The 27,004-nt window shown below is 47.6% G+C and overlaps 1 long non-coding RNA gene across 1 annotated transcript; it reads right to left on the bottom strand.

Moving 5' to 3' along the window:
- Window positions 1–7,683: 7,683 nt before the first annotated feature.
- LOC125553732 lies at window positions 7,684–10,998 on the bottom strand. The gene is made up of 3 exons (XR_007304172.1): window positions 10,644–10,998; window positions 10,052–10,547; window positions 7,684–7,947 (listed from the first exon to the last, which is right to left on the bottom strand). It is a non-coding gene; the product is annotated as an uncharacterized LOC125553732 (long non-coding RNA).
- Window positions 10,999–27,004: the final 16,006 nt, after the last annotated feature.

The raw sequence follows: 27,004 nt of genomic DNA, 5'->3' as shown, positions 1-27,004 counted from the left end.
GTCCCAGGTGCAGCCGCTTGGACCTCTGGGGCGTGAGATGGGACGACGGAAGGAAGCACCGGTACAGTCGATGGTGCGGGGCGCTCACTCGACAAGGGTACTGCGAAAGTTACAGAGGCCCCGCCCGCGTCTTCATATTGACGGATGGTTGGTGTTGTCATTTGTCCCTGCTGAGACGCCTTGCCAGCTGCTACCTTTTTGCTCTTTCTGGGCTTAGGAGCCACATCTTCATCGTTGTTTGGGAGATCAATCACGTTGGGTGGAGCTGCAGGGAAGATCAGTCGACCCCAAATAAACCACTCGAATTCAATCGACCAAGTAATCAAGAACAAGATCATAAGAGTTTTTACCTGGGTTGGAGGTAACCGCGTCTTCCATCTCGTCGTCTCGGTACTTGTAGGAAGAGGTTCCTAATGTAGCAGCACTGCAAACGTCCGCACTCAGTCGGTCACGTTCTGTTGCTCGAGTAGACAAAAAGAACAGGTCAGATGATTACACGGAGATGGTGGGGACGGTCACCTTGATCCTGGGTAAAGCCTTTGGCAGTTTGGAGGAGGAGGCCTTCGATGCTTTTGGCACTGGAGGCGGCACGGCCTTGAGCTGCTTCGGGGCCTTCTCAATCGGCGCTGGGGAAGACATTCGGGGGCGCTTCGAAGATTGCCCAGTCGGCGCGGTTGCCAGGTCCGGGGTGCTCTCCGGGTCGTGAGTGTGCTTGGATCTCCTCTCTCTGTGAGGAGGCGAGTCGACCTCTTCGTCATCAGTCGAGTCGTCGCTCTCCTCGTCCTCCTCGGCATCCAATTGCCACTCGCCGCTCTCGCGCTCGCTCGCTCCTTCCTCGACGTCTTTCCCCTGCACTCCATTGGGCATTGAGTACATATCAATGAGAGCCTGAAAAGACAACGAGCAAAAGAAATACAGTCGACCATCAACAAGGTGTCACACAGTGAATCGGGAAGATACTTGGCAAAGCAGAATCATACCTGTTCCGGCTGGCGCGAGTGGTCGAATGGAATCACCCTCCTGGACCCCCGGGGATTGTCTTTGTTGCTAGTGATTCCCCTCAGCCACTTCTCCAAGGTGTCTTCACTAACGTCCTCCGGGTGGATCCGAGTGGAGTCCTCGAGTCCCGAGTACATCCACATCGGATGGTCACGGGCCTGAAGCTGTTGGATGCGTCGACTGGGAAAGACCTCCAGCAGGTCCATCCCAGTCACCCCGTCGCGGACAAGTTGGACGACCCACTCGACCAACACCTTGACCTGCGCCTTCTCTTCTGGGACCACCCTCAAGGAGGAGGGCTTCTCCACTCGAACTAGGGAAAAGGGAGGAAGTCCAGTCGACTGGCCCGGGGTCGGCTGGTCCTTACAGTAAAACCAAGTCGACTGCCAGCCCCGGACCGAGTTGGGAAGGATCATCGCTGGGAAGGTACTCTTGTTCCTCCTCTGGATACCAAGGCCCCCACACATCTGGATCACGTGCATCCTCTCGTCACTCGGGTTGGCCTTCTTGACCGACTGGGAGCGACATGTGAAGATGTGTTTGAAGAGACCCCAGTGCGGTCGACAACCCAAGAAATTTTCACATATCGACACAAAAGCAGCCAGATAGACTATGGTGTTTGAAGTGAAGTGGTGGAGTTGAGCCCCGAAGAAGTTTAGAAAGCCACGAAAGAAAGGATGGGGAGGCAAAGAAAACCCGCTGTCGACATGTTTGGCGAGGAGAACACACTCACCGTCCCGCGGCTGCGGCTCGGTCTCGTTGCCCGAGAGCCGTGCCGATTTGTGGGGGATCAGTCCCCCCTCCACAGATCGTCGAGGTCATCCTGGCTGATCGTCGAGTGGATCCAGTCGCCCTGGATCCAGCCTGGCGGCAGGCCGGATCTTGACGACGATCCGCCCCGGCTGGTCCTCTTGCCCTTCGCCTTCGTGGTCGCCTTCTTCGCGTGCTCCAACGTCACCGTCTTCTCTTTCCCCATGGCGGCGGATCGAGTCCGAACGAGGTTGCAACGCTGAGAGCGGAAGCGAGCGCGGCGGAGAAGTCTGAGGAAGAAGGAAGAAAATGGGAGCGCGCTGTGCAAAGACCCGGTCCGGTGCCTTTTATAAGGTCATTCCCCGAGTGACTGACTGGTAGGCCTAGACGATCTAAACAAATCCCGCAACAGCCGCGCGCGCAATACGTGGCGAAAAAGGTGGCGTGGGGATCGAGGCGACCTGCCTAATCCGCCCCGATTACCACGGCCCTGCCCGTCTGGCGCGCTTCCCAAAATTTGAATCCCGCGAAATCTGCAGAGAGCAGAGCAACTTGTCATACTAAAAACATCCTCCACATATCATTCGGAACTCTACCGTGAAAGTTCACTCGACAAAAACTAAGAATGGACCAAGGCGACTGAAAAAGAAGTTGATGTTATATCCGCAGTTCATTGATCCAGAGCAAGATATACTCATAGCATGAAGAACGAGTCGGAAGTGTTCTCAACTCCTTCCTCACTCAAACCATGATCCATTCGGGGGCTAATGACGAAGCTATGTGCCTAGGGTAGGGTCATGGATCTCTCCAAGATAGCCTCCCCAAGGACACCTCTAAAAGAACCAGAAGCAGTCGAAGAAAAATCATCGTCCACTCGACCATAAAGCTATGTTCCACTCGATAGTCTTGAAGACACTCGACGATACAAGAAACCACTCGGAGTGTAGAAGGCCTAACGTCACTCAGGATGGCAATGGTCGGTCATTCACTCTATAACCTTAAAGATCATTTATATCTCTTTATTACTAGCGTTACCAGTAATGCCCTGCCTTAATGTACATTGAACCCCTTGTAACGTGGGCTGGCTGGGGTCCTGGCGCACTCTATATAAGCCACCCCCTCCTCTGGGACAAGGGTTCCCACCCCCTGTAACACATACGCGCATAATCCAGTCGACCGCCTGCAGGCTCCGAGACGTAGGGTTGTTACTTCCTCCGAGAAGGGCCTAAACTCGTAAAACTCGTGTGTACAACTCCTCCATAGCTAGGATCTTGCCTCTACATTCCTACCCCCCATTCTAATGTCATACTTAGAACCATGACATCTAGCCCATTGCATGGGTGGACCCGCACCACTTGACATCACATGACTCATGAAGAACCCGGGGTAGATTTAATACCAGGTTAATGAAGAAGCAAAGAAAATCTCAGAGACTTGTGTCCTGTCGCAGCGAGGTCAGGTTGCTCGCCTATGCATTGATAGGGCCTACCCCCAACGATGCCCGGTAGCACGTGTGGGCCAATCCCGGGGGGCTCCTATCAGGGCAAAAAACATCCACATTTGCAGACCGAACCCATGCACAAGAAGGGCCACGATCGCGTACTCAAACACCAAGGCATGGCATCAAGTCAAGCCAGAAAAGCCACTCTTCGTAAGATCAAGGAGAGCATTAAGAAGAACAAGATAGCTGTGGGCCGCACTGGAGGGGTCAAGGCCGCACCCAAGGACGAGCCTAGACTTACCCCGGCAGGCCTGCCGGAGCCGCCAAGATCAAACCCCGCCAAACTACTTCAACAAGGAACCTTTACCAAGGCACCACCACCCGACCTCACCGCACCCAAGTCACTAATCAGCATGGTGTCACAATGTTAAGCCTCTAGGTGGATTCTGTCGAGCATGTGCTAGTGCCAATGAGAAGAGATTAGCTTTATTGACACATATCCAGGAGGCGTGTTAAGATGATAAGAAGAGGGCGATAAGCGACGCGACAGGCTTGACGGGATTCACCCTTGACACGACACCTAGCGGTGCATTTAATGCATTTTGTCCGAACTGCCAGAGTTAGGTATGATAGCACTATTAGCTATCTAACCACACCCAAATGACTGTTTTGCTACTGTGGTCACCCCTTAACCTATAAAAGGAGGCCCGAGGCAACCAAGCAAAGGGTTCGAACACTTCAACCGCCTGTACTTGTAAGCTCACGCCACTCTTCCCAAGGCATCCTTGTCGGGCTAGAGTGCGTCAAGCTTACGTCTACCTCCAGATCAATCCAGCAAAGCAAGAATAGGGTTTTACACTGCAAAGCGGCCCGGACCTGGGTAAAAGAGAGGGAGTCCATCGTCGGACTGTCCCCCATTGTTTCTGCTCTCTGTGCAACGCGGCCGTCCCAATGCCGAACCACAAAGGGGCACCCCTGCCTCATAGGTGATCATGCTTCCCTGCCGTCACTGTGGAGTCCCATTTTGTGGTCTGTCACACCCCTCCTGATGAACAGGACCGCGTTTAGATGGTAGGTGATCCAACACAAGTATGTTTCCTCTATTCTGCGGTACGCCACACCCCTCCCGTTGAACAGGACCCCATTTTGACCGTCGGCGATTAACAGAAGTTTGTTTCCTCTGGTTTGTGGTATGCCATACCCCTCCCGATGAATAGGATCCCATTTCGATCGTAGGAGGTCGAATAGAAGGTCATTTCCTCCGTTTTGTGGTACGCCAGGCCTCATTTCGGTTGTTCCATTCAAGCCGGTTGGCTCCCGATGAACACAACGCATTCAGTTGCCTCCCGATGAACAAGACGCAGTTTCTCGGTTCCGACCCAGCCGGTTGGCTACCGATGAACAGGACGCCATTGCTGTTCTCCGCTGCCTCTCCATGTACAAGAGCCGTGGCCGTACGTATGCGCGAGTAGGCGTTTGAGACCCCGCCTGTATGTACATACGTGGTCGTATTTTTTGCCATCTGGTTGTACGTACGTATACACAATTTAGACTGGACAACCTGAACTGCTACGTCGGGGGCTCTACTACTACACGTCCCGCTGCTTGCCCAGCCACGGTTCCTCGTTGCAGAGAGATCGATCGACCAATATGTACGTACACATTCGCAACGAGACACACAACGCTACGTACACTTCGATCGGGTGGGTCCCAGCTATCAAGGAGGATAATGATGCACTTCCTTGCATGTGAAGATATAGTTGATGGGTCCCAGCTGTTAGCGGGGAGAACGATTTTTTCACGCCAAATATGGGGGAACTTCCTTGCATCCGAAGATATAGCTGGTGGGTCCCAACTGTCAGCGGGAGGGATCATTTTGTTCGCGCCTAATATGGAGGCACTTCCTTGCATCCGAAGATATAGCTGGTGGGTCCTAGCTGTCAGGGGGAGGGATAAATTTTTTCGCGCCTAATATGGAGGCAATTACTTGCGTCTAAAGATATAGCTGGTGGGCCTAACTGTCAGCCTCACCGCCTTAAGTCCTCTTTTGATGGCTGTCATTTGTTGACCATGTTGACCATGCCGCGCCGATAGCACCAAGGCGGTGGATGATGGCGAGGCCTAAGAAGCGAACGACGCAGAGCTGGAAAGATGTGGCAATGGATGCCCACGCGGAGGGGAGTACAAGGGTTGACTGCTTCGGCTGTGGTGTGAGGCATCCATCACCGTTGAATAACACGAGGTGTGGGTGAGTAGAGGTATGGCATGGCTAGTGGTGGGAGTAGTGTGGGGCGGTGATGCCTATGCGGCAGCACAGTCGGCCACGGGAGGCGGGAGCAGACGGTACGACCGGAGCTGGTTTGGGCGGCTGGAACAAGCAGATTAGAGGTTCAAGAAGCAGCACGGCGGTTGGATGAAGATTCAACGGTCACTGCTGCTAGAATCGGTTGTTGACTAAGTTGACAAAGCGATGCATATGCGTCAACTTAGTAGGCCCGCAAGTTAGCCTCCAAATCAGGTGGGTCCCAGCTAGTAGCGGGAGGAATCATTTTTCTTGCACGTAATAAGGAGGCACTTTCTTCCGTGCGAAGATGTAGCTAGTCGGCCCGAGCTGTCAGGGAGAGGAAACTTTTTTCTGCGTGCAGAGATGTAGCTGGTGGGTCCAGCCTGTCAGTGGGAGGAATCATTTTGTTTCGCATAATAAGGAGACACTTGCTTGCGTGCGGACATGGACCATGTGGGTCCCAACTGTCAGACGCTCCATGTACATCCCTCTTCTGATGGTTGTTGTTTATTGACTACGTTGACCACGCCGCATCGAGAGCACCAACAGGTGGACAATGGTGAGGCCTAGGAAGGGAACGACCCGGAGCCGGGGAAGACTCGGTAGTGGTTGCCGACGCGATGGGGAGTACAAGGGTTTACTTGTTTGGCTGTCGTCGCCGAAAAATAACTAGAGGTGTGGGTGAATAGTGGAATGGACTTGCCAGCGATGGAGTAGGGCGGGGCGGTGCCGCCTGTGCGGGAGCACAACCAGCCACGGGAGGAGGGAGCAGGCGGTGCCACCGGCGTTGTTTTGGGTGGCTGGAGCAAGAAGGTTAGATATTGAAGAAGCACCACGGCCGTTGGATTAACATCCAATGGTCACTGCTGCTAGAATCATTTGTGGACTAAGTAGACAAAGCCTTGCATACACGTCAACCTAGTAGACCCACAAGTCAGCGTCCAAATTTGTCCCTAACAGTATACAGCCCAAAATTTCTAGCCAGATTCAAATTAATTTAAAAATTAAAAATACCTTAATTTAAAATCCATTGAAATTTTGCCCACACAAAAACAATGAAGTTTAAAATATTGAAATTCGAAAGAACAATTTGCTGTATTTTTTCATTTTACAACCCATTTGTTATTACTAATAGCCCATTTTCTAGCCAAGCCAAATGCATCCCTCCTCGTCTTGAAAGATTTCGGGCCCAGTAGGGTGTAGAAAAGCAAGTAGGGCTCCGTTGGGTATTCCAAAAAAACAAAATAGCTGGGCTAGCCATTTTCAGAAAGAAAAAAAACTGCACTGGTCATGTGGTAAACATATGAAATAAAAGCCTGGGCTAGACGGGCCACAACACCTGCACAACCTAGTTGATACCCTGCTCCGTCCTGAAAACAAGAAAAATACCACGTGAGCTGCTAGGTCCCGGGTGTGGGCCACTCCTTGTGCAGTTAACTCGCTTATTGACTACGTTGACACGGGCATGAGACCCAGATGTCAGGAAACCATCAGGAGGAACCATTTTGTTCTTGTAATAAAGGAAGCACTTGCTTGCCTACTGCCATGATCCTAGTGGGTCCCTATTGTCATCCTCACCATGTACAGTCATCTCCTTATTCCTCTCAGTTGCTGACCATGTTGAGAACACCGGAGGGCGGTGCCACGGCGAGCAAACCAAGGCGGAGGACAATGGTGAGGCCTCGATCGGGAACAAATGGGAGATGGGGAAGATGCACAGAGTTTCAGGGTGCGATGTGGCCGCGATGCGTGCGCGGTAACACAGCCAGCCGTGGGAGGTAGGAGTAGGCTATCTCGCTGGCGCTGGTTTGGCTTTGGCGGCTAGAGGAAGAAGAGACTGAAGAAACACGTCAGATGTTGAATGTCAATCCAACGGTCAAGGTTAGCACAATCGTTTATTGACTAAGCCGACACCATGTAGCATACTTTTTTATAGGAAGAAAAGAAAAAATTGGGCTCATTCACCAGATAAAATTCCCGAGACTGCCATCGTTTGATCTTGCGTCGCAACTAAAACTGCCAGGAAAATGCGCTCGTTTGCCATCCTCCTCCCGGGGAACGTGCGCCACATAACATTCCCAAAAATCAAAGACTTGAGAAGGCGTACAGAACAAGCTAGTTGTAGCGCCCAAGATGCGATCCTATCCCAATCATGTGATGAATTCATGATTGGGGCACAACCACATTTCGAGCGCATAGCAAGGTGGATATCATTACAACATACCATGTACTGAATAGATGAGAATACAAAATAAAGGCTTACATCGCCACAAGCTACAACATGAATACATATCAATCATCATACAAAAGAGCAGGATCCGACTACGGATGAAAACAAATGAAAAAAGAAAAACAACGTCCACCCTGCTAATCCCAGGCTCCCCGACCTGGAACCTAACCCTTGATCGAAGGAGAACTCCAAACAAGCAAGCATCGTACTCGCGTCAGACCATCGCTTTACCTGTACCTGCAACTGTTGTTGTAGTAATCTGTGAGCCACGAGGACTCAGTAATCCCATTACCATGGGTATCAAGACTAGCAAAGCTTAATGGGGATGGAATGGATAAGTGGTGAGGTTGCTGTAAGCGACTAAGCATTATATGATGGCTAACTTACGAGTACAAGAGTAAGATGAGAAACTACGCAACGGTCACAAACTAGTAATGATCAAGAAGTGATCCTGAACTACTTACATTCAAACATAACCCAAACTGTGTTCTCTTCTTGACTCACTCGAAAAGAGACAGTCAAGGTTACACACAAAGTTGGTGTATTTTAATTCGAATCTGGTGTCAAGTTCTCTACAAACGGATATTAAAAACTCCCATATGCCACATAACCGCGGGCATGGCTCTCAAAAGATTAAACCCTGCAGGGGTGTCCCAACTTAGCCATGACAAGCTCATGATCCGCGGAGACAATCCTCCATCGCGGGACCCTTCGATCAGACTCGGAATCCTGATGCACAAGACATTTCGACAATGGTAAAACAAAACCAGCAGGACCACCCAGTGCGTTGATACCCCGATAGGAGCCGCGCGTATCTCATTCTTAGGACAACACCATCTATGCAAAGTGGACGATAGCCAAAATACCATCGAGTTTCCCCGAGGTGGCACCACCGAGTGCTAGGTAGGTGGACCAACACTCGTGAGGAGCTCTGGCCCGGGGGGTTGATTAAGAGACCTCGGGGCCGGCAAGTCCCTATGCAAGTATTAGTTGTTATTAGGCAAATGGTATAACCAATGTTGGGCCTTGCTGGAAGAGTTTTATTCAAAGCGAACTGTCAAGAGGGGCCCATAAACCCTCATCGTGTTAGGGACGCAAAATCGAGGAACATAAAACCGGTATGACGAAAACTAGGGCGGCATGAGTGGAACAAAACACCAGGCAAAAGGTCGAGCCTATATGTGCATTAATTAAATAAAAGATATTGTGATATCCCATGATACCCATGAATCCATGTCCCAACATGGAACAACCTGCAACTAGCAACGGTATAAGTGGAGCTAAGCAAAGTGGTAACATAGCCAAACAACGGTTTGCTAGGATGGTGGAAAAGGTTAGAGGCTATCATGGCAATTTGCAAGGCTTGATAAACAAGTGGTAGGGTGCGACATTGCGATAGCATCGAGACAACTAGCATAGCAAATACAATAGTGAGATCCAAGGTGACGGTCATCATGCCTGAAATCCCACTAGGAAGAAGACTGAATCCATGAAGAAGACGAACCCACCTAGTCGGATCCTCACAATCGCAACGTTACCGGAACTATCGAGAAGAAGCACAACCGGAAAGAAGCAAACAACATGGTAAACACACAAACATAAACATGACATGATGCAGAACCAAGTGTGATGCATGTCTGGTTTAATGATTCATGTCATGGCAAAGTGCAACAAACAACACTACAAATTAAGTGGAGCTCAATACGCAACAAGTTGCATATTGACGAAACACCACATTCAATCATTTAGTTCACTCCCGTGTATGCTACCCATCAAAATTAAATGTTGGTTAACATGGCAAGAGGTGAAACATGATAAAACTACCTATCTAGGCAAGTTTAAATGATGCCGGAATATCAAACAACAATTCCGGAAAATCCCCATATGCATATTTCGAATTTGGTACTGTTCTGCCCTATACATAATTTTAGAGTTGTTAATCATGCAAAGTAATGCCACCATGTTAATCTATGCATTTTTACACCCCATTTACATATAAAGAACATTTAATTTGGAGCTACGATTATTTAGTTATGAAATAAACCATTTTAACATGACATTTATGCAAAATTAATGCAAACAACAAGTTAAACATTTTTAACATGGATGAAAGTTGCATATTGTGAAACTAGATGAAGTTCTAAGCATTTTACATATTTACTTTGTTTTAATTTGATGCATGATTTGTGAGATATTAAATGCATGAACATTAAGGGGTTTTTTGAAAAACTGTAGTTCCTGAATAATTGCTAAAATCACAGCGGCATAAAAAACATATATGGGCCGAAAATGGGTGAGCACTGGATACTAAGGAGTGCACGGGGCGAGGTTCAGGCGGGTGGCTCACCATGGGCCAACTGGGCCAAAAGCGGAGTGGGCTGAGCGCGACTGCCTGGCGATCGAGGCGAGCGAGCACCTCTCGCTCGACCTGGTCAATGAGCAGGCGCGCGGGCGAACAGAGGAGGCTTCGTTTGGCGGCGCGGCAAAGCAGGGCAGCGCGGTAGGAGGCAAGCACAGGCGGAGGCATGGGGAAAAGCAGCGGTGCCGGATCTGAGTGGAGACGAGGGCCGACGTCCGTACTCCATGGAGGGCAGTGGCCTATGCTGTTTCCTGAAGAAAGAAAAGACAGAGGGAGGATTCAGAGAGGAAAACAGGGAGGGAGATGGCATGGGCGCGATGGGGCCTGCCTGGGGTTGCCGGTGACGACGAGGCCAGTTGCCAGAGGCGCGAAGGCGAGGCCGTGGTTGAATGAGGAGAGGTCGGGGATGGCTGGATCCGGCCGGAGATGAGGCGTCGGCAGCAAACTCGAAGGCCGACTATGCTGCTGTTGCTCCATGGCGTTCCTGCGAACCGGAGAAGAGGGAGACAACATGTTCAGAGAAGAGATGAACCAGGGGAAGGGAGAGAAAGGAAAGTGAGGGGGCGCGACGAGCTGTTACTGCTGGTGCTTGGCGGCGAGGTTCACCGACCTGGAGTTGTTGTTGCGGCGGTGCTCATAGCTCCGACGAGGTGCGATCTAAGGGGGCGCACGGGAGGTCCAGGGTGGAGGCGGCTCCCGAGAACGATCCTGAATGGAGCAGGGGCATCTCCTCTAGCACGGGAGGTTGCAGGAGAGCTCAATGTGGGAGGCTTGCCTCGATCCAAATCGAATCAGGCACCTAGGGGCATTGGCTTTGTGGCGGTTGGTGGAGGTTGCAATGCGATGGAGAGCAGTTGTGGTAGCGAGGCTGTGAGAGGTGGATGGCAAGGGTTGGTTGAGTGGATCGGGATGGGATCCCGAGGAAGATAGTGCGACGGCGGCTAGGGTAGGATACCTAGAAAATAGGGTTTGGTTTGATCTATATAGCAAGTGGATTTTTGGATGGGGTCATTTGGTCCCTCCGATCATAATCGAACGACCGAGAATAAAATGCTAGGGGAGTTCAAACAATGAACTGAAGATACGTTAGGGGTGTTCGGGGATGATCCGGATCCAATGGTGATGACTGAGCGGGTCGGGTTCGGGGAAGTTTCGCACGCTCAAGCGAGGGGGGTAGTGTAGAGAGGTTAGATGGTTTGACAAGAGGGAATAGAAAACCCGGTTGGTCTTGGAATGGTCAACGATGAGAACAGAGAGGATCGGCAACTACGAACAGATGCAAGTTTTGAAAACATGACGGCAACGGAGTGCCGGTGCAATGCAAATGATGACATGATGAATGCAACAAACAAATAAATCACACGGCGACAACGAAATAAATGGAAGGCTTCTGGAGCGCCGATCTCGGGTCGTTACAAGTCTCCTCCACTTACAAGAGGCATCGTCCCGAGATCTAGGGACGACAACCGGAAAGAGGAAGAGAAGAGGTATAACTAAGTTGCTTCTTGGACAAATGAGTGAAACCAATGAACCTTGAGAGGTTAAACAATTTCAAGAAAAGAATACATCGGATATGAATGAAGTTGAAAACACTTCGTTTGAAAAGAGGAACAAGGAACATTTCGAGAACCTTGTAGGTTGCAAACACGTGAATCAAGAGCTCAACGGTCACAAAAGAATTTAAAACCGCTCCGGTTGGGAAGAGAAGCAAGGTATACAACAGAATTTGGGCAGCGCTCCGGTAGAAAGAGAAGGAACTTGATAAGATGAAAAAAGCTTGAAAATAGGATGCAACAGTCCGGATAAATGGATAAGCACGAAAAGAACATGATCTTGGCAAAACAAGATGATGGGTGAAGAGAGCAACATCACAGTGCCTCCGGAACAAATGTAAGAATGGAATCAAAAGAACGGAGAAGAAAAGAACATGTTCTTCCTCAAATGAATTTGAGAGAGCATCCTTAAAAGAAGGATTGAACGGAGTTGTTGGAAGATCAATACGAAAGGATATGTTCCTCGTGGGCTTATGGAGACATCTCAAAATTATGAGGTGAGCTTCTACCACCAACAGAAACAAATGATTGATGTGTTGAGAGGAACAAAGAGATGAAAAACTCCTTTCGCTGAGAAGATATGAGAAAACTTGGATCATTGATAATCACCACAATAGCAACATTCCTTAGGGAAGGCTCTAGGTGAAATATAACCCAAGATAACTCCAATAAAGAGGTTAATTGGTTGAAAAGATCTCCTGAACGAAGAGAAAATGATGGATTTAAATATTTCACTCTTGAAAACTTGTGAGACATGAAACACGAAGGGAAATTATCAAGAATGACATAACACCACCTCAAAAGATGAGATAGGAAGAAGTGCACTTCGGATGAAAGATGAAGAATGCTTGAACTCCTCAAAACAAAACATGTGTTGACCACCATGTTTATTTTATAGTATAGCTTGGCGGATCTTAACTTCGAGAGAAATCTTGAAGAACAATTGAAGAATGAAAGGAACCCTTGATGAACCACCATGTTGAGCCTTCGTGGGAACTCTGGTGATAAAAGAATGACCAAACGAAAGGAAAGTTGAAAAGAACTCTGGAGGAGCCTTCCAATGATTTAGATGGAGCTTCGCACAAGATAACCGAGAAAAATTGGAACTCCGGAAACTAAAGATGAACAACTTAAACCGAGATATAGATATCCTGAACAGACTCCGGAAGAAGGAATTAAACACTTGGATGAAACAAGAATAAGAATTATGTTATGTGTATCCTTCATCAATTTAAATTGATGACAAGCAACGGATTTGACATACTACTTATTCTCATTGAAAAGGATTAAAGAGAGATATAGAGAAAATTTGAGGAAGTCTTCAACGAGTCACCGGTAGGATTTGGAAGAACAAATTAATTGATACGAGAACAAAGGAAGAGGGATCTCAAACGAACCACCATAGAATTGAAAACGAACGAAGCAAAGGGAACGAATCACCGGGAAGAATTAGAAAATGAACGAATATGCTTGAGTGAATTTAGATACAGGAGAATGAAGAGATGACAAGCCGACTAGAGAATACTTGAATGATGCTTCGTTAAGAATGGGGAAACGAGAGCAGAAAGTTGTGAATGACGAATTCTTCTGGAATGATGGCCTTCGGGGAATCGAAACAAAAAAACCCTAAAATACTCTAGATGGGCAAGAAAAGAACTTCTGACAAACAAAATAATTTGAGAGGATAGCATGAAGCTAGAACCATGAATCTTTGAGAGCCGCATATGATTTGGAGGAAAAACTCGTGTTCAGTCTTCAAATGTTGAGAATGATGGTGAGAAACACCATGACAATTGATGAGACACTCCGGAACAATGAAGAATAGAAATGTTGAACCAATGATGAAAAGAATTTGGAAGTGATCTACAAGGAGGCATCTGACTGATGAGAATTCATTCTTAGGTCAAAGTTTGAAAGAATTTGACAATCGCTCTGAATAAATTAGAAGAGTCAGGTAAGATCCTGGGAAAAGACCTATGGGTTAGGGCCCACTCAAAAGAAACATCTTGAAACAATTGATTGAAATGGGGGATTGTACCAGTTGAATTAAATGGCTTGAATGAGATAACAACCTCAAAATAGTTCGAACGGCTTAAAAATGGAAACGTGAATCTTTTGAGATATCTTGAGCACTCCGGGGCAAATGAATAGGGAGATGAGAATGATTTAGAGGGCCTTGTGTCAGGGATATACCCCGCGGCGTAAACTGGCCGGAAGTATAACCCGGCCGGACTACGCGTTTCATTGGTAAACCGCCAGAGGATTGGCGGTTTACGTGATTGGCGGTTTACATGTCTGGCGGTTTACGTGTCTGGCGGTTCACTGGTATGACGATTCACGAGCTTGAAGACTCATTGGTGACCCGGCGCGTGTTCCGGACGGATGACAAGGCCCAAGGCCCAGCATGCCGGTTTATGTTAATGGTGGGCCGGTTTAAGAGGAAAGGCATGAGGAACATTATCTTACAAGGAGCTAAGACCTGGACTTGTATCCGGTTTGTATTAGAGATAAACTAGTCCTAACCCTAATAAGACTCTACATGTAACCCGCCCCTCCAACATATATAAGTAGGGGCAGGGCTCCCCAAAAGGACAAGATTCACAAGTTCCACAAGTTGGACAAGTTAGGTTTAGACAATAGCTCTCGAGATAGAGCACTCTTGTAATCGTGATCATCATCATCAATATCAATGAAGCAGGATGTAGGCTTTTACCTCCACCGTGAGGGGCCGAAACTGGGTAAAACGTCGTGTCTCTCGTCCCGCTCAACCCCTCTCAAGCTACCAAATAGATGCGTTGGCCTCGCGACTAAGTCCTGACACTAAGGACATCTGCCGTGACAATTCCACGACAGTTGGCGCCCACCGTGGGGCTTGCACATGGTAGTGTTGAGTTTTTGGAGGGCTCTCTTCCGGGATCGAGAAGATCGTGATGTAACTGGATGAAAGAGAACCGGCGCAGAAGGATACACATCGTCTCCGTGATAAGCAGTCGGAGCAATATACGAGAGTGAGACTAAAGAAATTAGGGTTTTTGCGTTCTGTGCACCGCCGATGCGAGACGATCAGTCCGAACCGACGGGAGATTGGTTTCGCCGGGTCCACAAGCTGTCAAGTCACAGTTTCCATCGAGATGGCCAAAAGTTTTTTCCGCTGTCTGATCCGCCAAGTTCTGTAAGTTACAGGCTCAAGTCCAGAGGGTGTTTAGTACTGCTAGTCCGCGGGGTACACAAAGATGAATCAAGTGGAGATCAAAACTAGTACTGCTACCAGGTGATTAGACAAATCACTGCTCCTGCTGCCGCCAGGCCGGGGGCAGTCTGTTTCCTCATAAAAATCAAATACTACTCTGTGTCCTAGGTATAGGCCAAAACAGCAGAGCAATGTTTGCAGAGAAATCAAGGAATAGTACTACTACCTATTTGGATGGGAAGGAATAAGACAAGAGGCATGCACCAAAATCAGTCAAGTTCATCACGTGAATCTCCCAATGGCCTGTTTCATGTCCAGCTTAAAAGAAAAGGAAAAAGGGAGATTACGACCTGGACGACACGGATATGGACAGCCAAACTAACATCGATCAAGATGAGGATTTGAAACGGGGTCAGAATCGGACTCCGCCGTGGCCTGCTGACCCTGAGCCACCTGGCTGCTCGCTTATATTATTGTGACCCGCCCAAGTGCACGCCCGTTTTCTTGAGCCAGCCCATACTCCGTTGACTCGTCATGAGTCGCCACGATTAAATCGCCATTGCCAACAATGCGCCTGCCGCGAGATGAGCCGTCAGGGATGTGTTGAGCCGCCCCTCCCTCTGCACGCACTTATGCCGAAAAGACCGGAACTGCGGTGATGAGGGACAGTGGCTACAAACACTACTGCGGCTAGTACGTTGCATAATGTTATCAGTACTAATTCCTACGTAAATATGCTGACGTCATCATCAACTTGGCGGCTGAGTATCATTCAGACGAATCAGGTGATATCTATCAAAGTTTATTTTTCTTAACACATTGTTTTTATCAAAGAACAATTACTTGGTCTATGCTATTTTTTCGCAGGACCATTATTCCTCACAAAAAGGTCTTGCAAAAGGGGCGTGAGCAGATATTATTTTTTGCACTAGCGCTCATCCTGCGCAGGTTGCTACCCCCGCTACATCAGCACACGCGATTGACTTATTGTTCGCCCCTGCGGCCGATTCTCTTGCCCACACCGGTTTATAACGCTGCGGTCGACTCGCTGTCCGCACCGGCTTACAAACGTCGCGGCCGACTCACCCGTCCGCACCGGTTCATCCGTGAGCGACTTCAATTTCACCCAGCGATCATCAATCTCATGACGGATTATTTCCGGCCTGGCACATTAGGTGATATCAATCTAAGATATATTTTATTGGCATATATTATTGTTGTCAAAGAGCAGTTTATCTTTGCCTTGGTCTGCACTATTGTTGATGCAGGACAATGTGGTTAACTCACCCGCGCCGGTTTACAGCACTGCGGCCGATTCATCTGTCCGAGCCACCTCTAATACTGTGGACGTCTCTACCGTCCGTTTATTGCAGCCTGGTTTACATCGACACGCCAGGGCCGCACCTGTCTGCATGAGCTATTTATTGAGTATGAACAAGTCACAGCTTGGGTAGCCCGGTTTTTCTTTCAACAATTTGGAGGCAATTATTATGTATTATCAGCCATCGTCTGCACTGGATGGTTCAATGGACATGCACACAAGTCGCCGCCACTACAATTTGGTTAAACTTCAAGGAGCTAGTTGGAAGGAACCATTGGCCGAGTTGCTGACACGGCTCATACGGGATCATTTATAACCCGCCACAGTCACCTCAACCTTCTGTGGATTCACATCATGCTATCAACATCAATAATATACAAGTTATGCCGGTTTATATCACGGTCAAATATGGAGAGTCTCAAGCCAACTCCTCGAGGCACCTTTGAGACTCGGGGGCTACGATGACATGACTCAGCAAATCTTGCCAGTTTCAGCCGGTTTAAGAACCCCAGGACGATGGAGGGAAAGATAACCCAGTCCTGGAGGCTACTGTTATATTGATGAAAATTTAAAGGCCGTCAGAAAATTTCCAGTTTAGAAAGTATATGACAGTTACAAAATCCCGGCTCAAGGAAGAAGATCCGGGTCATCAGAAAGGATTCCGGTTTAAAATCCGACTCAAGGGAAGTCAGTATGACTGCAGCTCTCAAATATCCGGTTTACAGTCCGGTTCAAGGGAAATCTGTTCTCCCACAAAGCTCTGAAGCGCTCAAATCCGGTTTAACATGTCCGGTTCAAAAAGGAATTAACTTCTCCAAAGTTCGAGTTTAAAGGCCGTCAGAAAATTTTCCGGCTGAAAATGAAGATTCCGGTTTAAAATCCGGTTCAAGGGAAAGATGTCTCCCACAAAGCTTTGAAGCTCTCAATATCCGGTTCAAGATCCCGGTTCAAGAATAATTTATCTCTTGCAAAAGGTTAAAAATTGCCAAAGAGGATGTAACACCCCGGATATGATTTTCCCAATATGTACTTCAACTCTTGCCGTTTCCGGCGTTAAGTTATTTTATTTTCTCGGGTTCGGGTTTTTGTCTCCATGTGTTGTTATCGTTGTCATGCATCTCATATCATGTCATCACATGCATTGCATTTGCATACGTGTTCATCTCATGCATTCGAGCTTTTTCCCCGTTGTCTGTTTTGCATTCCGGCGCTTCGTTCTCCTCCAATGGTCAATTCTACCTTTCTTTCGTGTGTGGGGATTAAACATTTCCGGATTGGACCGAGACTTGCCAAGCGGCCTTGGTTTACTACCGGTAGACCGCCTGTCAAGTTTCGTACCATTTGGACTTCGTTTGATGCTCCAACGGTTAACCGAGGGACCGAAAAGGCCTCGTGTGTGATGCCCTAAATGCTGTTGGAAGAGTGCTATTTGAGATAATTGTTAGATCTGCTACTCCAATTAGATATTTGTCATTTTTGCCATGATTATTGTGTGCATGATATGGCCCTGAGCTCTACATGAGTTTTGTTATATGTTTTGCCATCTATCCATAGGTGCAATTCATGTATTTTTGTGATGTGTGTGGTGACTAGCACAAGCTTGCAAAGTGGTGCATTCGTTAATGCTGATTTCAGGGACTTGCATTTCCACCAAGTCCTTGATCTGTTTATCTCAACATGCCATATGTTCTTGTTGTTTCCTAGTGATCCGTGCCTCTTTTGAGGATGATTAGTAAGGATGTTTTGTTAATCTTGTAGTGATCTATCCATCCATGTCTTTGTTTGCAATTACGGAGCACCCTAGCTTGACTCAATCGAGCTCTACTTTTGTCATTTCGTGAATCTGGGCAGATTGTCTACTTGTTAGCAATTTTGCCGAGGATGTTGTAGTTGATCCGTGCATGCTATGTTATTGTTCTTGCGATGTCTAGCTTGTATTTTGTGTATTCTTGACGTGTGTATGCTTAGTTTGTCATGACTTGCTCTGTAGTGAGTGCATCGAGCTCGTAAACATGCCTACTTGATATCTGTTTCAGCATGCTCCAGTTTTCACCAAGTCTGAGAACTGATTATGTTTTTGCCATGTTCACATGCTTGCAAATGTATTTTCTGATCCCTTTTGGCTCAAGGTCACTAAGGGAATTTTGTTAATCTCTTTGAGTAGCTCCATTCCATGCTTTACCTTGCCATGTTAAGGTCCTGTAGAATATAGTTTTCATGCTCCAAAGTGTGCTATCTGATCTGAAATTCCACACAAGTGTTAATTTCACTAAGTCTGAAATCTGTTTGCCAAATGCATTTTTGCCATGCTTGTTTGAACCTGTTAATGGATGAATTGGCCGTAGCTCAGTGCTAGTCTTTTGTTAAGCATCAGGAATGGATCCTTGCCATGTATTTTGATGCCATGTTTGGGTGCTGTAGCATGTTCATCTTGTTGCATCTAGTTGGCTACTTGCTGTAAATTGCAGAACGTGGTCATATTTGAATTGCTTGCCATTTCCAAAACGTAACTCCGATTCCGGCCTTCTTTATATAGTTTTCAAGCGATTTCATATCATCTTTCCAGTGGCACACTTGGTTTTCCAAGTGGAGGCCAAGTTCATGCATTCCTTGTCAAATCTTGCATATGCATCACATATCGCATCCCGCATAGCATACCATCTTTGCATCATATTGTTTGAGCTTTGCACGTGGTTGATTGTGTCCTTGTTGTTTGTTTGTCTTGTTTGGGTAGAGTCGGGAGACGAGTTCGTAACGAGGAGCCCGTTGAGTTTGCTTTCGAGGATCCAGTCAACTCTGACAACTTTGCAGGCAAGATGATCATACCCTCGAAATCACTACTATCTTTGCTTTGCTAGATGCTCGCTCTTTTGCTATGCCTATGCTACGATGACCTCTAACCCACCATGTCCTAGCAAACCGTTGATTGGCTATGTTACCGCTTTGCTCAGCCCCTCTTATAGCGTTGCTAGTTGCATGTGAAGATTGGAGACCGTTCCTTGTTGGAACATTATTTACTTGTTGGAATATCATTATATTTCCTTGTTATCTTAATGCATCTATATACTTGGTAAAGGGTGGAAGGCTCGGCCTCCCGCCTAGTGTTTTGTTCCACTCTTGTCGCCCTAGTTTCCGTCATATCGGTGTTATGTGCCCGGATTTTTTTGCGTTCCTTACGCGGTTGGGTGATAATGGGAACCCCTTGATAGGTCGCCTTGATTAAAGCTTTTCCAGCAATGCCCAACCTTGGTTTTACCATTTGCCACCTAGCCTCTTTTTCCCTTGGATTTCCGGAGCCCGAGGGTCATCTTATTTAAACCCCCCCGGGCCAGTGCTCCTCTGAGTGTTGGTCCACCTGTCAGCTGCCGGTGGCCACCAGGGGCAACTCTGGGCTGGCCTACCCGTACCTAGGACAATCTGAGTGTGCCCTGAGAACGAGATATGTGCAGCTCCTATCGGGATTTGTCGGCACATTCGGGCGGTGTTGCTGGATTTGTTTTAACTTGTCGAATTGTCTTGTAGAACCGGGATACCGAGTCTGATCGAAATGTCTCGGGAGAAGGTATATTCCTTCGTTGACCGTGAGAGCCTGTCATGGGCTAAGTTGGGACTCCCCTGCAGGGATTTGAACTTTTGAAAGCCGTGCCCGCGGTTATGGGGAGATGGGAATTTGTTAATGTCCGGTTGTAGATAACTTGAACCTTAACTTAATTAAAATGAATCAACTGTGTGAGCTACCGTGATGGTCTCTTCTCGGCGGAGTCCGGGAAGTGAACACGGTTTTGGAGTAATGCTTGCCGCAGGTTTCCCTCTAGTTACCCGCTCGCGCTTTGCCTCCTCTTCTCGCTCTCTTTTGCGAACAGGATAGCCACCATATATGCTAGTCGCTTGCTGCAGCTCCACATATTATCCTTGCCTTACCTATAAGCTTAAATAGTCTTGATCGCGAGGGTGCGAGATTGCTGAGTCCCTGTGGCTCACAAATTACTTCCAAACCAGATGCAGGGCCTGATGATTCCGTTCTAGATGACGCGCTTGAGCTCAAGTGGGAGTTCGACGAGGACTCACGCCAATACTACGTGTCTTTTCCTGATGATCAGTAGTGGTGCCCAGTTGGGTGATCGGGACCGTGTTGCATGTTGGGTTTATCTTTCATTTTGGCGCCGTAGTCGGGCCATGAGTGTTTGAATGTTGTAATGCTATTTATGTACTTTGATTGACGTGGCGAGTGTAAGCCAACTATGTATCTCCCCTTTTATTATCTATATTACATGGGATGTTGTGAAGATTGCCTAACTTGCGACATTGCTTTCAATGCGGTTATGCCTCTAAGTCGTGCCTCGACACGTGGGAGCTATAGCCACATCGAGGGCGTTACAAGTTGGTAATCAGAGCCTTCCCCGACCTTAGGAGCCCCCTTTGCTTGATCGTTTTTAGCAGCCGTTGTTGAGTCTAGAAAAATGTTTTGAGTCATTTAGGACATATATATCGGAGAGTTTAGGAATTCTTTTTTACTTCCCAGTCTCCTCATCGCTCTGGTAAGGCATCCTGACGTAGAGTTTTGTCTCTTCTCTTCTCAAATTTCACTGTTTTTTTTAGGATCACGCGGGTATCTTGGAATCGTTCCGATGGTTTTGTGACGAGAACATTGTTCTTGGTGCCTCCTGTCTTTAGGGGTTGTGGCAGTGTCCCGGGGAGTTGAGCTCCGAGGTGTTGTCGTCACAATTTTATCGTTGTAGTTCTGGAATACCTGAGTTTAGTACGCCGACATCGAAAATCTCTTTTATGCAGTTCATTGGTGAGATAACCTCGACGCCACCCAATACTAGGGTGGGAGTTTGGGAGTATCGCCATAACTTGTATAACGGATGCTTTTCGAAGGTTGAGGTAGATGGTTTCCGAAGTTTTTCTCGGTTATGCGTTGAAGGATGGATACAGCTGGATGTAGGATTTGCTAGATTTGGGTGAGATATTATGCTTCCCCTGTATCCCCAACACCTGATTGCATAACCAGAAAGGTTCGGGAGTTTCATAGGTGGGAATTCTTGTAGCTCTAGTTCTTCTTCCACGGATATTTGGTTTGAGATTGGGATTTCTTACCGAGTATTCGTTCTTGATCCGTACCTTGCTGATTTATTTCTCTACCTAAATTCTAAGTGGCTTCTCAATTTATGGATATGTGACCATTTCAAGTGGAATGCATTCGTTCTTATGTTCGAATGCGAAGACTATATGTTGCAATTTCAAACCGTTTGATTCAGCTTCATTTTGTCTGTCAATGTGCTAACGGTTGTCACCCTCTTCAGGATGGCTCCCGCTAAGAGCACCAATCAGGATCCGCCACCACCTCCACCTCCTCCAGAGGCATGACAAGCTGTGATGGCCGCAACCAATGCAAACACACAGTTGATCATGCAAATTCTTCAAGAGCGCAATCAAGCGAACCAAGGCAACCAAGGCAACAATCAGAATCACTTTGCTACACTCAACCAGTTCCTTGCTAACGGGAGAAATACTTTCAGCAATTGTGTTGAGGCAACTGATGCTGACGATTGGCTCGTGGATCTATGCAAGCATTTCAAGTGCAGTAATGTCAGGCCTGAGGACTTCGTCAAGTTCGCTTCCTTCCAACTCAAAGACCAAGCTGCAGAATGGTTCCAGCAGTACAAGGATTCCAGAGGAGGCCGTGCGATTACCTGGGATGAATTCCGTCAAGATTTCAAAGCTCATCATATTCCTCAGAGCGTGGTTGAAAGCAAGCGTGAGGAATTCCGCAACCTGAAGCAAGGCTCTTTGTCTGTCTATGACTATAACAAGTTGTTTCAGAAGCTCGCCCACTTTGCTAAGCAGGACGTCCCTGACGAGAAGAGCATGATATACCAGTTCAGGGGTGGTCTCTGGGAAGAAATTCAGCGAGCTCTTGTTCTCTTTGAGCCCTTGAGGTACGATGAGTTCTACAACATGGCATTGAAGCAAGAGGCCGCACAACTGAGGTGTGATGCTTCCAAGAAGCGAGTCAGAGATGCTACTCCTTCTTCCTCTACTCAAGTGGCCAAGCAGCAGAAGTATTGGCTTCCTCCTCCTCCGTTCCGTCAGCCGTATCAGCAGAAGAGCAAAGGTGGCAGTGGATCTTCCCACCCCCCCCACCCTGGCTTTCAGAACAAGACTTCGTCTCAACCTCCAAGATCGAGTGCTCCGTATCACCGTCCGCTTTTAGAGGTCATGTGCAACAAGTGCCAACAGAAGGGTCACTATGCCAACAAATGCTTCAATCAGAGGCGTCTTCCTCCTCCTCCTCCTGTGAGATCGGCAAGTACAGCTGTGGTCAAGCATAACCCCAAGCATGCCAAGGTCAACTTGATGAATGCAGCTCAGGCAGAGGACTCGTCAGATGTCATCATGGGTAACCTTCCTGTTAACGATATTCCAGCTAAAGTTCTTTTTGACACTGGTGCATCACATTGTTTCATCTCAAGACCGTTTACATCTAGGCATGAATTGACTTCGCAAGTTTTGCCTAGTCCGTTAGCAGTTGTCTCTCCCGGTAAGCGCATGCATGCTGACTCCATCGTTCCGGATGTTACTATCACCTTGGGTGACTACAAGTTTCTAGCTTCTCCAACGGTTCTTGGTAACTCGGATATTGATCTTATTCTCGGAATGGATTGGCTTTCTAAGCACAAGGCGCATCTTGATTGTGCAGCCAGGCAGATTCAATTGACTCATTCGTCTGAGGATGTAATTGTCTTTGCCGCTCGTGATGATACCATCCGTCTGTTTTCTCTCAATGAGAAGGGTGAACTGGATGCTATATCGCAAATTCCAGTCGTTTGCGAATATCAAGACGTCTTTCCAGAAGAGCTTCCAGGAATGCCTCCGCACCGGCCAGTTGAATTCGTCATCGATCTTGAGCCTGGCACGGAACCGGTTTGCAAGCGTCCTTACAAGCTCGGACCTGAAGAGTTGAAGGAGCTGAAGAAGCAACTCGATGTTCAAGAAAGAATGGGCCTCATCCGACCTAGTTCTTCTCCGTGGGGTTGTGGTGTTCTTTTTGTGAAGAAGAAGGATGGAAGGGACCGACTTTGTGTTGATTACTGTCCATTGAACAAGAAGACCATCAAGAACAAATACCCACTTCCCAACATCAACGAGCTGTTCGAACAACTCAAAGGTGCCCAAGTATTCTCCAAGCTTGATCTCCGTATGGGTTATCATCAGATCCGAATCCGTGAGCAAGATATTCCCAAGACGGCTTTCAGGACAAGCTTTGGCTCATATGAATACATTGTCATGTCTTTTGGCCTCGTCAACGCTCCTCCGACTTTCTCTCGCATGATGAACTTCATCTTCAACGCCTACACGAATGACTTCGTTTTGGTCTATCTCGACGACATTCTGGTCTTTTCGAAGAACAAGGAAGATCATGCCAAGCACTTGCGTTTGGTACTCGATAAGCTCAGGGAACACAAGTTCTACGCCAAGTTCTCCAAGTGCGAATTTTGGCTCGATGAGGTTCTTTATCTTGGCCATATCATCTCTGCCAAGGGCATTGCGGTGAATCCTGAGAAGGTGTCTGCAATTGTGAATTGGGAACCACCTCAGAACGTGAAGCAACTCCGTAGCTTCCTCGGTCTCGCAAGCTACTGTCGAAGATTCGTTGAAAACTTTTCTAAGATCGCGAAGCCTCTCTCAAATCTTCTCCAGAAGCACGTCAAGTACGTTTGGTCTCTGGAGTGTGACATTGCTTTCAACACTTTGAAAGAGAAATTGGTCACTGCTCCAGTTCTGACTCCTCCTGATGAATCCAAGCCGTACGAGGTCTTTTGTGATGCCTCTCTCCAAGGTCTCGGCGCAGTGTTCATGCGAGAGAAGAAAGTTGTGGCTTATAACTCTCGCCAGTTGAAGCCCAACGAGAAGAACTACCCCACTCATGATCTCGAGTTGGCGGCAGTTGTGCATGCTCTTTTGACTTGGAGACATCTCTTATTGGGAAGAAAAGTGGACATTTTCACTGATCACAAGAGTCTCAAGTACATCTTCACCCAGCCTAATCTCAACCTCAGGCAGACTCGATGGGTCGAAATGATTCAAGAGTATAATCCAAGTATCGAGTATACTCCAGGCAAGGCCAATGTGATTGCTGACGCATTGAGCAAGAAGGCTTATTGCAACAGTCTTATTCTCAAGCCTTATCAACCCGAGCTTTGTGAAGCTTTCCGCAAACTTAATCTGCAAGTTGTTCCTCAAGGTTTCCTCGCCAACCTTCAAGTCTCTCCTACCTTGGAAGACCAGATTCGCCAAGCCCAGCTTCTTGATGCTATGGTGAAGAAGGTGAAGATTGGGATTGCCAAGAGTCAACCCAAGTACAAGTGCTACCGCCTTGATGACAAGGATACTCTCTTCTTCGAGGATCGTATTGTTGTGCCCAAAGGTGACCTTCATAAAGTGATCATGAACGAGGCTCACAATTCTCTCCTCTCCATCCACCCTGGGAGCACGAAGATGTATCAGGACCTCAAGCAGGCTTATTGGTGGACTCGAATGAAGCGCGAGATTTCTCAGTTCGTGAATGAATGTGATGTCTGTAGAAGAGTGAAGGCAGAACACCAAAGGCCAGCTGGTCTCCTCCAACCTTTTGCCATTCCAGAATGGAAGTTTGACCACATTGAGATGGACTTTGTGACTGGGTTTCCAAAGTCCCAGCATGGCAATGATGCTATATTCGTTGTCATCGACAAACTCACTAAAGTGGCTCACTTTCTGCCTATCAAAGAGTCAATCACTGCAGCTCAATTGGCGGAACTCTATACCTCTCGAATGGTCTCTCTGCATAGTATTCCACAAGTGATCTCTTCAGATCGTGGCAGCATCTTTACCTCCAAGTTTTCGGAATCTTTCCAGAAGGCCATGGGCACCAACATCCGCTTCAGCACAGCTTTCCATCCGCAAACTAGCGGTCAAGTCGAGCGTGTCAATCAGATTCTTGAAGATATGCTCAGGGCTTGTGTGATCTCCTTCGGCATGAAGTGGGAGGATTGTCTTCCTTATGCTAAATTGTCCTACAACAACAATTTTCAAGAAAGTTCGGGCAAGGCCCCATTTGAAATTCTGTATGGCAGGAAGTGCCGTACCCCTCTCAACTGGTCTGAAACCGGTGAACGTCAACTTCTGGGAAATGACTTAATCACAGAGGCAGAGGAAATGTGCAAAGTCATTTGAGATAACCTCAAAGCAGCCCAATCCTGCCAGAAGAGCTACTATGACAGTAAGCACCGTGATTTGGCTTTCGAGATCGGAGATCATGTTTACCTCCGCGTCTCTCCAATGAAAGGCACTCGTCGCTTCGGTATCAAAGGGAAGCTTGCCCCTAGATACGTGGGACCTTTCAAGATTGTCAGCAAGAGAGGCGATCTCTCCTATCAACTCGAGCTTCCTTCAAACTTTGCAAATGTGCATGACGTGTTCTGTCGTGGTTTTGTCACGGCAGATGTCCTAGAGAAAGGACTTAGTCGTGGAGCCATCGCGATGGGTTAGCTTGAAGGGGTTAAAGCAGACACAAGGACGCAAGAGGGTTTATACTAGTTCGGCCCCTTCGATGAAGGTAAAAGCCTACGTCTAGTTGTGATGGAATTGATGGGTGTTTCGATGACTAGGGAGCAAACAAGCTTCGCCTATGTCTCAAGTTGTGTCTGTTGTCCTTGAACCACCGCCGGGTCATCCCCTTATATACATGGGTGATGCCCGTCGGTTTACAGAGTCCCAACACCGGCTCATAGATGTGTCCGGTTTGGTCTCTACTTATTCCTAACTTACAATACAAGTTACATATTGACGCCGGTTTACGGCTACAGGCTCTCAACCGATTATGGGTCTTGAGCCCTCATCTATCTTCATGGGCTTTAACCTACTTAACTACTGATGAAGTTAATCCGGCCCAGATAGGCTGGTTTACGCCCAGTGGTAATATCCCCAACATTAGGCCCCAGATTGATTTGAACAGGTTCATGTCAATCCTTAGCAAAAATGTCATCTTCAATATCTTCTTGTAGTTTGGTGAACCGCCATGATGTCATCTTCTCTGATTGCTGTAAACCGGCGTGACGTCATCTGTCATAAAGAAATTATCCATGATACCTTCTTGTTTAATAGATCTGCGATAATCGAGGCGACAACTCTGTTTCCAAACTTGTGGCCCCTTGATTTTCGCGCCTGATCCTTGTCCCTTGCTTTATAAATAGGACCGAAGGGTCATTTCTTTTTCCCCTTCGTGCCCTTCTGCTCCATCTTCCTCGCATCGCCCAGTCTTCGGAGTTCCGCCGTCGCCGTTGACCTCTGCACCAACCTTGGCCGCTGCATCACCCTGAGCATACCAGAGCACGGCGGCGACCTTCCGCTTCTTCGTCAGCTCCGGTAAGTCTTCTATCCTTTCCATCATAGATCTGTTCTAGGGTTTCCATGTTCTCCCGTGTTCATCGCTTGCTTCTTGTTCATATGATAGATCCTTAGATGAGTCTATGAATCTTCGCTCTGTGTAGCAATAGTTTTTATCCTCCGTTTTCACTTTCGCATATTAAGACCATAGATCTTATCCGTACCTTCGCTTGTTGATTCGGCACTGCTCCTTTTGGGCCTTGAATATTTATCTCCTTTATAAACATGTTCCAGATCCAAAGCTGTAGTATAATCTTGCGAAATCTGTTTTTGTGTACTTACTCATCTGAAGTCTTAACTGTTCAATGCTTAGACCAGGCGGTTTAACTTTGTAGAAAAATTTGACAAACCGGTATATACCATTAGTCCCCTTGTTGAACCGCCGGATGTTGGTTGCTTCATGAACCTCCGGTTCAGATAATTCTGTTTCCGGTTTAACAGTGCCC

The sequence above is a fragment of the Triticum urartu genome, chromosome 4, assembly GCF_003073215.2.
Source record: "Triticum urartu cultivar G1812 chromosome 4, Tu2.1, whole genome shotgun sequence".
Classification (NCBI taxonomy): Eukaryota; Viridiplantae; Streptophyta; class Magnoliopsida; order Poales; family Poaceae; genus Triticum; species Triticum urartu.
Note: the sequence above shows the minus strand (reverse complement) of the source record. Positions and strands in the feature narration are given on the sequence as shown.